This window comes from Lonchura striata, chromosome 6, assembly GCF_046129695.1.
Source record: "Lonchura striata isolate bLonStr1 chromosome 6, bLonStr1.mat, whole genome shotgun sequence".
Classification (NCBI taxonomy): Eukaryota; Metazoa; Chordata; class Aves; order Passeriformes; family Estrildidae; genus Lonchura; species Lonchura striata.
In genome coordinates this window covers 64,834,310-64,845,484 of record NC_134608.1, presented here as the reverse complement: position 1 = coordinate 64,845,484, position 11,175 = coordinate 64,834,310, and the positions used below count along the sequence as shown (strand labels likewise).

At 53.1% G+C, this 11,175-nt stretch overlaps 1 pseudogene; it reads right to left on the bottom strand.

The window, feature by feature from the left end:
- Positions 1-8,340: 8,340 nt before the first annotated feature.
- Positions 8,341-9,273, bottom strand: LOC144246549 (olfactory receptor 14I1-like; annotated as a pseudogene).
- Positions 9,274-11,175: the final 1,902 nt, after the last annotated feature.

Below are 11,175 nucleotides of genomic sequence, written 5' to 3'. Positions count from 1 at the left end.
TCACCCTTGCAACACCACGACAACCTTGCCTGCTGCATTCCCAGAGGACAAGAGCTCCATAACCACCACTGGACCTTCAGAGCAAGACCAGACCCTTCTACAGGATCACTGCTTTGACAGAATCACATTCATCACTCCAGCTGGACTGCAGCCACCATTTCATCAGACTGCTACCACCACCCTGACCAACGGGGTGTCAGGTTATATCCTGACTCTGTCAGATTAAGCCAGTGTTTCTGTATCATTGCCTTGATCTTAATTTTCTAATTACATTGTCATTCTGGCTTCGACGCTCTCCCAGGTTTGCTTTGAAAGGAGTACAAAACTCAATGTGCTTATCCCTTGTTTTCCTTTCAGAACAGGATTTCCCATCTCCAAATATTTTCCAGATGGAGGAGAAGGTTGCGAGGAAGAGGAAGATGCCCTGGGACACTGAGGCAGGTGAGGAGGAAATCAGTGCCCCTTTCTCCCTCTCTCCTGCTCCATCTCCCAGCCCAGCCTGGCCCCCAGCTGCAGGACAGCCCTGCTGCCGGTGCCCTCCTGCCGGGGACACACTGGGGGGATCTCCTTGCCCTTCCCGTGGCACGGAGGCAAATCCCATCCTCTCCTTGTCCTTCCTCCCACAGATGAGGTGCTGAGGGTGGAGAGCAGAGAGGACAAATCCCCATGGCAGAACCTTGTGGAAGAGGCTGTTTTGAGTGGCTCCATGGTGCAGGAACCCAATGGGAGCTGCACGAGGAGGGGCTGCAAACGCAGATCAAGGGGATCTGAGGAGGAAAGATGCACTCTGGTCCAGGAAGGTGGACAGAGCTTCAGCCAGAGCTCAGGGCTGGTGGTCCCTGAGCAGCTTCATGATGAGGAGAAGCCCCATAAGTGCTCAGATTGTGGGAAGAGCTTCAGGTCAAACTCCAACCTGAACCAGCACCAGAGGATCCACACTGGGGAGAAGCCCTATGAGTGTGAGGAATGTGGGAAGAGCTTTTTGTCAAATTCCAACATAATCCAGCACAAGAGGATTTACACTGGGGAGAGGCCCTACGAGTGTGGGGAATGTGGGAAGAGCTTCAGGCAGATCTCCCACCTGAGCAGCCACAAGAGGATCCACACTGGGGAAAGGCCCTATGAGTGTAGGGAGTGTGGGAAGAGCTTCAGGCAGTGTTCTGCCCTGATTGTCCACCAGAAGATCCACACTGGGGAGCGACCCTACGAGTGTTCCAAGTGTGGGAAGGGGTTTCAGACTCGCTCCTATCTCCTCTTACACTATCGAGCTTATACAAATGAGAGGCCCTTTTGCTGCCCCGACTGCGGGAAAGGATTCAAGCACAACTCCTCCCTTGTCAGGCACCGGCACATCCACACCGGGGAGAGGCCCTACGAGTGTCCCTGGTGTGGGAAGAGCTTCTCAGACCGCTCATTCTTTACCCGGCACCAACGGAGGCACCAGTAAGGGAAGCCCTGCGAGTACCTCAACTGCAGGAAGAGCTTCGTGCTTTGCTCCAGTTCCCTCCCCCACTGCAGGACCCACATTGGGCACTGGTCTGGTGACCCACATTCCCTGTGATCAATGTTGGGAACAGACCTGGCTGCTTCTCCTTTTGGTTTGGCCCTAATTTTCCTCTGATTCATCTTTATTCTTCAAACACAGCCAAAACAGGGTTAAATTAAAGAAACTGATCAAAAATATCTGAAGTGTCACCATTTCACAGGAGTTTGAGGGGGAATTTAGGATTTAGGGACGCATTCTGTGTGGAGTGCCCCTGTTGCTAAGAGGCAGGAGTTTGATCTCACCCTTCTTGTGTTGCCAATAATTCCTCCCTTGACCCAAACCCAAACTCCACCCCTGGGATACCCTATACAAATCCCATGGCTCTGCCTTTTCCCTGTCTTTCGGTGATAAGAAATGGATTTTGAAGTTTTGTGAAACCAAGATACATCTCATTTGTTCCTGCCGCCGGCAGCTGCACCCTCCCTGAACACCGTGAACTCAACCTCTGGAGGATTTGTGGGTTCTGGGGTGATTTTGGGCAGTGTTCTCCATCTCTTTGCATTTCAAAAGCCAAGAGGGATGAATTTGTCACCACAAAACCACTCAATCCCACTGAAAATAACTGGATTTTAAACTATAAAAGCACAATCCCACCTCAAATTGCTTGTTCCCCCTCAAAAAAACCCTCAATCCCACACAAAGCTCACTCAATTCCACAGCTGACCGGGTGGGATGGGGTTGGGAGGAGATTGGGAGAATTGTGATCCCAGTTTGGAGTGGAGAGATTGGGATTGTGTGGGGCTGGGTGGTTGGGATGTATCTGATAGTGAATAAAACTTTCAGAGTTAATGATGTTTGTCCCATTCATTTTCAGTCAGTTCTGTTTGCAGAGTGGCTCCTTCTCAGCTGTTTAAATTCCTATAAAAATCCTTTTTTAAAAATAATCTAACCCAAACAATCCAAAAACCAATATCCATATAAAACCACCCATCTGCAATTATATTTCTTAAAACCATTTAAATTTTTTTAGAGTGTTTAAGGGTGCTATTAAAGTTTAATTGTTTGGTTAAATTGTATGAGACATTACAGTGGTGTTTGGTTTCGTGTTGAGTACATTTGTAGTATGAATTGTTTTACTAAGGTGTGTTCGATTGTATGTTTAGATTGGCCGGTGCTGCGAGAGGCGCTGGGCTCTGCCTGGCAACTGATGAGTCAGAGCCATCCCGGGCGCTGATTGGCTGAAAATCGCCAGGCGGGACCAGCGCCGAGTTTCTGCCTGGGAACTGAATCGTCATCAACGCCGCGCGCTCTGATTGGCCAGGATCTGCTTCGGGGCGGGGCCGGGAGGAACTGGGGACCCCCAGGAGCCCCCCGGGTTTGGGGGTTTCCATCCCCCCTCGGCCCCCGGGGCGGCCTTGGGGCCACCCCAACACCCCAAAATGGGGAGGGTCCCCGGAGCCGCTTGGAAGTCCCAAAAATGGGCTGGAAGCGGCAGGAGCCGCCCCAAGAAGGGATTGAAGGGTCCGGTCCGGGAATGGCTCCGATCCGGATTGGGGCGGGCTGGGATTGAGGGAGGGTCCGGTCAGCGCCTGCGGAGGGGCTGGGATTGGGGAGGGGTCCGGGATTGAGGGGATGGGTCCATTCCTGGACTGGGGCAGGATCGCTCCCTGGGGGTGGGCTCCATTATTGAGTCAGGCTCTCTCCCCTTCCCGATCGCAATCCCGTTCCCTGATCCTGTTCCCGATCCCAATCCCATTACCATTTCTCTTCCCGTTCCCGGGCGAGTTCCCGATCCCGATCCCATTCCCGTTCCTGTTCTCGATCCCGATCCCACCGCTGTTTCCAGGGAATGGCTCCTACCCCAACCCCGACCCCAAACCCGGGCGGTCAAACACTGGGGTCAAACACCCCAAATCCCAACACTGGGTGGGGGGGGAGGGGGTCAAACACCCCCAAACCCAAACTCCGGGATGTCAAGTTCCCCCCTGCCCCAAATCCCAAATTTTAGGCTCAAACCCCTCAAATCCCAGATCCTGGGGTGTCAAACACTCCCCAATTCCCAAACGCTGGAGTTAAATCCTCCTCACCCCAAATCCTGGGGTTCAAAGCATTTGGGGTGTCCAACACTCTCAGTTCCCAAAGTCTGGGGTCAAATACCCCCAAATCCAAAATCCTGAGATGTCAAACACCCCCAACCCCCAAAGTTTCGAGACAAACCCCCAAATCCTAAATTATGGGGACAAAACCCCCCAAACCCCAAATCCTGGGATTGCCAGAACCCTCCAAATCCCACATTTTGTGTCAAACCCCCTAATCACCAATTCCTGTGGTCAAAAACATCCAAATCTGAAATCCTGGGGGCAAAAACCCCCAAAGCCCAAATCCTGATGTGTCAAACCCCCCAAATCCCAAATTTTAGGATCAAACCCCTCCAACCCCAAAGTTTGGGGTCATGACCCCAACAATCCCCACCCTCCCCAAACCCACTCCAGCCCTGGGGGCACAGTGGGGTTTGTTTGGGGTTATTTGGTGTTATTTGGGGTTATTTGGGGCAGGTCCAGGTGCAATGTCTGCAGAGAAACTCTGGGTACAACACTGGGAAAAAAAGGGGAATGGGTGGGAATTGGGGGAGTCAGGATGAGGAAAGATCCTGGGTGGGAAAAGGGGATTTGGGATGGACAGGGAAGGATTTAGTGTGGGAAGAGCAGTTTTGGGATGGGGAAAGGAGATAGGGGTGGGGAAAGGGGATTTGGGGTGAGAAAGGGAGATTTTGGGATGGGAAAATGAAATTTGGAGTGCACAAAGGAGGGTCTGAAGTCAAAAAAGAGTTGGGATAAAACGATATTTTAGAGTTGAAAAAAGAAGGATTTGGGATAAAAAAGGGATGATTTGGGCAGAGCTGAATTTACCTGCAGGAGTGGGGGCATGCAGAGGGTTTGGGGCAGGGTCAGGACCATTTTTGGGGCAGTCTTCTGTGATTTGGGGTATTTCTATGGGATTTGGGGGCAGGTCTGTGGGACTTAGGGACAGTCTTATGGTATTTAGGGTGTTTTGGTATGGTTTTGAGGGATTTTTGGGTGTTTCTATGGGATTTGGGAGCACTTTCATGGAATTTCAGGTTTCTATGGGACTTTGGGATGTTGTGGAGGGACTTTTTGTGTTTCTGTGGGATTTTGGGGTGTTTGTATGAGAGTTTGGTGCAGCTTGAAGGCATTTGAGGTGTTTTGGGGCAGCTTTAAGGTATTCAGGAGCAGCTTTGAGGGATTTGGGGTGATTTAGAAGGATTTGAGGTGTTTTGGGGCAGATTTTGGGTATTTAGATGCGGGTGTGAGGCTTTTGTTTTTTTTGGTGGGGGGTATTTCAGGCCCTTTTTTTTGGGTTTGGAGGTGTTTTGGTGGGGTTTGGGGTGTTCTGGGTCACTTTTTGGTGAAGGAGATCTCCATGGGTGGCTCTGGGTGATGCTGGAGCCCTGCAGGGCCTCGCGGGCGGCGCCCGCCTGCACCTCGGTGTCCAACTGCAGCGAGGCGATGTCGCGGTGCCCGGGCACCAGCGCAGCTCCTGGAACCCCGGGAACCTGGGATGGGAACGGGGCCAGGAGAGCCCGGAGCACCCGGGAACCTCCCCCAGACACCCGGGAACCTTCCCCAGACACCCGGGAACCTTCCCCAGACACCTGGGAACCTTCTCCAGACACCCGGGAATGTTCCTCAGATACCCGGGAACCTTCCCCAGACACCTGGGAACCTTCTCCAGACACCCGGGAATGTTCCTCAGATACCCGGGAACCTTCCCCAGACACCCGGGAACCTTCCCCAGACACCCGGGAGCCTTCCCCAGACACCTGGGAATGTTCCCCAGACACCCGGGAACCTTCCCCAGACACCCGGGAACCTTCCCCAGACACCCGGGAACCTTCTCCAGACACCCGGGAACCTTCCCCAGACACCCGGGAACCTTCCCCAGACATCTGGGAATGTTCCCCAAAAATCCAGGAATGTCCCCCAAAATCAAGAAATACTCAAAAAAAAAAAAAAAAAAAAATCCAAACATTTCCCCCAGTAATTCCGAAATGTTCCCCAAAGAAATCCAGAAATGTTCCTCAAAAAACTCCTGAAATATTCTCAAAAAACTAGGAAATTTCCCCAGAAAATCCAGAAACATTCCTCCCCAAATCCAAACCCAACCCTGTTCCCCATCCAGAATAATTCCTAAACAATAGAGAAACATTCCCAAAAAATCCAGAAATTCCCCCTCAAAAAAATCAAAAAATCTCTCCCCAAAAAAACATAAACTCCCCCACCAAAAAAATTCAGAAACTCCCCCTTAAAAAAATCCAGAAATTCGTCCCCAAAAATCCAGAAATTTCCCATCAAAAAATCCAAACATTTCCTCCCTAAGAAATCCTGAATTTCCTGCCACTCAAATTTGGTTTTTTCCCCCCAAATCCAGAAATTTCCCCTAAAACCACAGACATTCCCCCCAATATTCTGATATTGTCCAAAAAAAAATCCAGCCCCAAGCCCCCCTCAGCCTCTCACCCCCCAAGCCCCAAAATCCCACAGTGCCCCAAAGCCCGGCCGAAATGCCCGGAATGCCAGGATTGCCCCAGATCTCCCAGATGTGCTCCATGCCCTTAACAATGACACTCTGGTGCCTCATGGAAACCTGGTGACACGAAGTTGGCTGGGAGTGTCGATCTGCTGGAGGGTCGAGGGCTCTGCACAGGGCCCTGCACAGGCTGGATCCAGGGCCCAAGTCCAACAAGGTGAGGTTTAACAAGTCCAAGTGCCGGGTCCTGCACTTTGGCCACAACAACCTCTGCAGCGCTACAGGCTGGGGACAGAGGGGCTGGACAGCAGCCAGGCAGAAAGGGACCTGCAGGGACTGATGGACAGCAGGCTGGACATGAGCCAGCAGAGTGCCCAGGTGGTCAAGAAGGCCAATGGCTCCTGGCCTGGATCAGGAATGGTGTGGCCAGCAGGAGCAGGGCAGTGATTCTTTCCCTGTGCTGGGCACTGGTTGGGCAGCACCTCGAGTGCTGTGTCCAGTTCTGGGCCCCCCAATTTAGGAAGGACATGGAGGGGCTGGAGCATGTCCAGAGAAGGGCAACAAGGCTGGTGAGGGGTCTGGAGCACAAGTCCTGTGAGGATCATCTGAGTGAGCTGGGTTTGTTGATCCTGGAAGAGGCTCAGGGGAGACACAGCAGTGTCAGGGCACAGATTGGACTTGATGATCACTAAGGTATTTTCCAACCTTGCAGATTCTGTGATTCTCTGAAACCACCCTTGGAACAGTTGCGGGAGCAGCCCTGGGCCTCCTCTTCAGAATCTCCAGCAGCCCAGGTCCCTCAGCTTCTCCTCACAGCCCCAAAGCCCATCCTGTCAGTCCTGCAGAGCCTCTGCAGCTCCTCCTCACTGCCCAGAACACGGAGCCCCACAGCCAGACACAGCAGCTCAGATGTGCCCCCCTGGCCTGGGGTGCCTCTGGCAAGGCAGCAGCACCAGGCACTGCAGGAGCCTGCAGACAATTCCTGCAGCACTTGTGGGATGATCCTGCTCCCCAAGGGACGTTCCCATGGTGCCAAGTCAGGAACTACAATGGGGAGTGGGGCCAGAGAGGAAAGGGCAAACAAGGATGGGCCGTGTGCAGGGGAGGGAACAGGGGTGTGCAAGAGAAAGGAATCTGGACCAGGGAAGAGTAAAGAAAGAAAAGGTGAAGCCAAGGAAATGCTCAGGGCAGTTTGGGGGTTGCTGCCAGGCAGCCCTGGCTCTGAGCAGCAGCATCTGCAGTGGGACAGGAAACTCCCAGCTGATGGGAACAAACTCTCTGGCTGACTGCAGAGGCCAGGACAAAGCTGAGTGGTTTCCCTGGTGTCCCCCAGCCCTTCCTGGCCCCAGGGGCTGATGGCATTTGTGCTGCCTCAGGTTCATGTCCCCACAGCACCAGCATGGGGGTGCTCCCACCTGCTGTGTGCAATGCAAACAGGGGCTGCTGAGCCAGTGCTGCCGTGTCTGTGCCTGCAAGGATGCGGCACCTCTGTGAGCTGGGGGAGAGGCCAGGGCTGCAGAGGGGGGATGTTGTTGGCAGCTCCATGAGGATGCTCTGGGACGCTGCCCTGGGCTGTGCAGCACTGGGGATGGATCAGCCCCTGCTCTGCTGCTCCTTCCCGTCTCCCCCAGGGCCCTTGCAGAGCACCAGCCGTGCTGTTTGCCCCCAGCCTGCCCACGGCCAGCCTGGGGCTGCTCACGGGGGTTTTCTGTGCTGAGCATTGGCCTGGCCGTGTTCCTGAGAGAGCCTGGGCAAGGAGCCTGGAGCCCCCAGGCCCTGGCCTGAGGCGTCAGCGCTGCCCCAGCAGTGCCCATGGCCTGTCCCTGCTGCAGCCCCGGCACTGCCACCCCCAGGACTGTGCCCGGCCCCGAGAGCGCTCAGGCCCTGCAGCAACACCAGGGCCACCAGGGCAGCGGGGCAGGGCCACGGGAGCAGCACTGGCAGCACCAAGTGCTGCTGCTCCTGGGCACAGCTGCTGTGCCAGCCCTGATCTGCCCCAGCTCTGCACACAGACATTGCTGCTGCAGCTCCAGAGAAGGCAACAAAAGGACATCTCTGCAGAAAACTGTGATGGGACACCCTTTAGTTCCTTTAGAGCCACCAAGAGTGCAGCCCATCACTGACACAGTCTGTGGTCACAGGGAAGGTGGAGAAAAACAAAATGAGAAATGGCAAAAGTAATGGCTTTTCGTTTTGGGCAAGATTAAAAAAGTAAAACAAAGAAAAATAACCTCCAAAATGAAACCAACAAGATGTATCAAGGATGACATTTATTACAAGTGATTTGTTATAAATTGGCCAGCATTTTAATGTTTCTGAAAGCATCCAGTCATCAGTGTCCACACTGCAGCCTTGAGCTCCTGGTTCCTCAGGCTGTAGATGAGGGGGTTCAGGGCTGGAGGCACCACCAAGTACAGAACTGACAGGGCCAGATCTAGGGATGGGGAGGAGATCAAGGGGGGCTTTAGATGAGCAAACATAATAGTGCTGAGGAACAAGGAGACCACGGCCAGGTGAGGGAGGCAGGAGGAAAAAGGTTTGTGCCGTCCCTGCTCAGAGGGGATCCTCAGCACAGCCCTGAAGATCTGCACATAGGAGAAAACAATGAACACAAAACAGCCAAATACCAAACAGGCACTAATAGCAAGAAACCCAAGTTCCCTGAGGTAGGATTTGAAGCAGGAGAGCTTGAGGATCTCTGGGATTTCACAGAAGAACTGGCCCAGAGCATTGCCATGGCACAGGGGCAGGGAAAATGTATTGGCTGTGTGCAGCAGAGCAGTGAGAAAGGCACTGGCCCAGGCAGCTGCTGCCATGTGGGCACAAGCTCTGCTGCCCAGGAGGGTCCCGTAGTGCAGGGGTGTGCAGATGGACACGTAGCGGTCGTAGCACATGATCGTCAGGAGGAAATATTCTGCTGAGATGAAGAACATAAAGAAAAAGAGCTATGCAGCACATCCTGAGTAGGAGATGGTTCTGGTGTCCCAGAGGGAATTGTGCATGGCTTTGGGGACAGTGGTGCAGATGGAGCCCAGGTCGCTGAGGGCCAGGTTGAGCAGGAAGAAGAACATGGGTGTGTGCAGGTGGTGGCCGCAGGCTACGGCACTGATGATGAGGCCGTTGCCCAGGAGGGCAGCCAGGGAGATGCCCAGGAAGAGGCAGAAGTGCAGGAGCTGCAGCTGCCGCGTGTCTGCCAGTGCCAGCAGGAGGAAGTGGCTGATGGAGCTGCTGTTGGACATTTGCTGTGGCTGCACATGGGCACCTGTTCATGGAGAAGGGACAGGGAAAAGTCAGGAGAGGCTGCTTGGAGCCAAACCTGGGCCATTCCCTGCAGACTGTCCTGCTGGGACTCACCCACCCTTGTTCCTTCTCTGGGAAAACCTTCACCCAGGTCCCTGCCTGAGCTCCAGTTGTGCTGGCTGAGTGTGCCAGGAGCAGCCAGGCCTTTGCTTGGGGGCTCTCGAGGAGCCATCCCTGCCCAGCTGCCCTAGGTTTGTGGCCATGTGGCACAGGGTCAAGGCTGGATATTCAGGATTTGTCAGGGGAATAACTCCTGATGCAGAAAGGCTTGGTACCATCTGCATTCAGACTTCTAAAGGAATTTCACTTTATTTCTAAAGGAAATAGATGGCAGGAGCTGATTTTAGGAATTGTTTTCTTACCCACTCACCATTCCTGGCTCTCTGAGGTCAGAAATCCCCAGCATTCCTGCTGCACTCAGAGTTTCCCACTGAGAGATGTGAGAGGCAAAGGATTCCCTGTGGCTGAGGGAAGCTGAGGGGCTGGATGGGCTTGTTCCCCCAGCACTGCTCTGTTCAGCCCCCTCTGCTTCCCTGAGCATCTCCCTGGGCCTGGACATCCACTCCTGAGAGGTGCCTTGTCCCTGCCAGCGCTCACAGAGCCCATCCCACCCTGTGTGCCCTCGGCCCGGCCCTACAGAAACCTGCCTGTGTGCAGGGCCCTGGCTGGGGCAGGCTCTGTGTGCAGCTGGGCAAGGGCAGCTCAGGAGAGCCCTGCTGGGCCCTGCAGAGGTGATGCTGCTGCTGCCCAGGGCTGAGGAGTGGCTGAAGGCCCTTTGGGAGGCTCCCAGCAGAGACACTGACCACCCAAAGTCACAGTTCTGGAGTCCCTGCAAATGTTCAAACATTCCTTTGATGATCCTGTGTGTCCCTTTCAACTCAGAATGTTCTGTGATTCTGGGATTACAATTCCTGTTCTGCTTCTCTCATCCCCCTGTTGTCTATAATCAAAAGAGAAAAAAAGAACCCTTGCAACTGTGTTAGAACAGTGAAGTTAAAACCAGAACTTCATTGGAACCTTCCAGGTGTCCCAGTGGGGATGAGGCACACCCAGCCCCTGATTTCAACAATTTGTTAATGTTGATTATTTAGGATATTTAACAGGAACATTCAATGGGAGATTCAGTACCCAGTTACACACCCCTGGCTCAACCCACTGGAATAAGTCCAGGGCCTTTTTGTCCCAGTTTTTCTTATCACTGCTCACATTCAAAAACCAAAATACTCTTCTTGTGGGTTCTTTCTCTGATAAAAAGATTATATAGCACTTTAAAAATGTATTTAGACAGGTTATAGTTCTAAAATCTAAGAGAAGGTAAGGAAACATACTAGAGTTAATTAAGGATCATAAATATATTAAATATATAATAGTAGTTAAAAAGAGTTATTTAAGAGTTTCATAGAGTTAGTTAAGGATTATAATTTTAAAACTACGTAACAGTAATTTACAGAACTATGAATATATGAAAAATATATAAAAAGCAAAAATATTTTTATCACCATCACAAATTTATCATCTTTCTCCAAGCAGAAAATTGAAAACACTCTCAGGAAAGCTCCTGACCTTTACAGCAAACCCAGGCTTACCTTCTTTGGGAAGTGCCCTCTGGAGCTGGTCTGGAGCTGGAGCAGCCCTGCCCCAGCCAGCCCCTCTCAGCAGCAGCACCTGCCCTGCTCAGGGTGGCTCCTTCCCCCCACAGCTCCTGGCCAGCACTGGGAGCAGCTCCAGGGCCGGCTGAGAGCTGCCCCTGGCAGGCAGCAGAGTCCCTGGCCCAGCACAGCGCCCTGGGCTGCAGGACCCTGCTCTGCAGGACAGCCCTGGGCACCCCTGGCTGCTCTGCA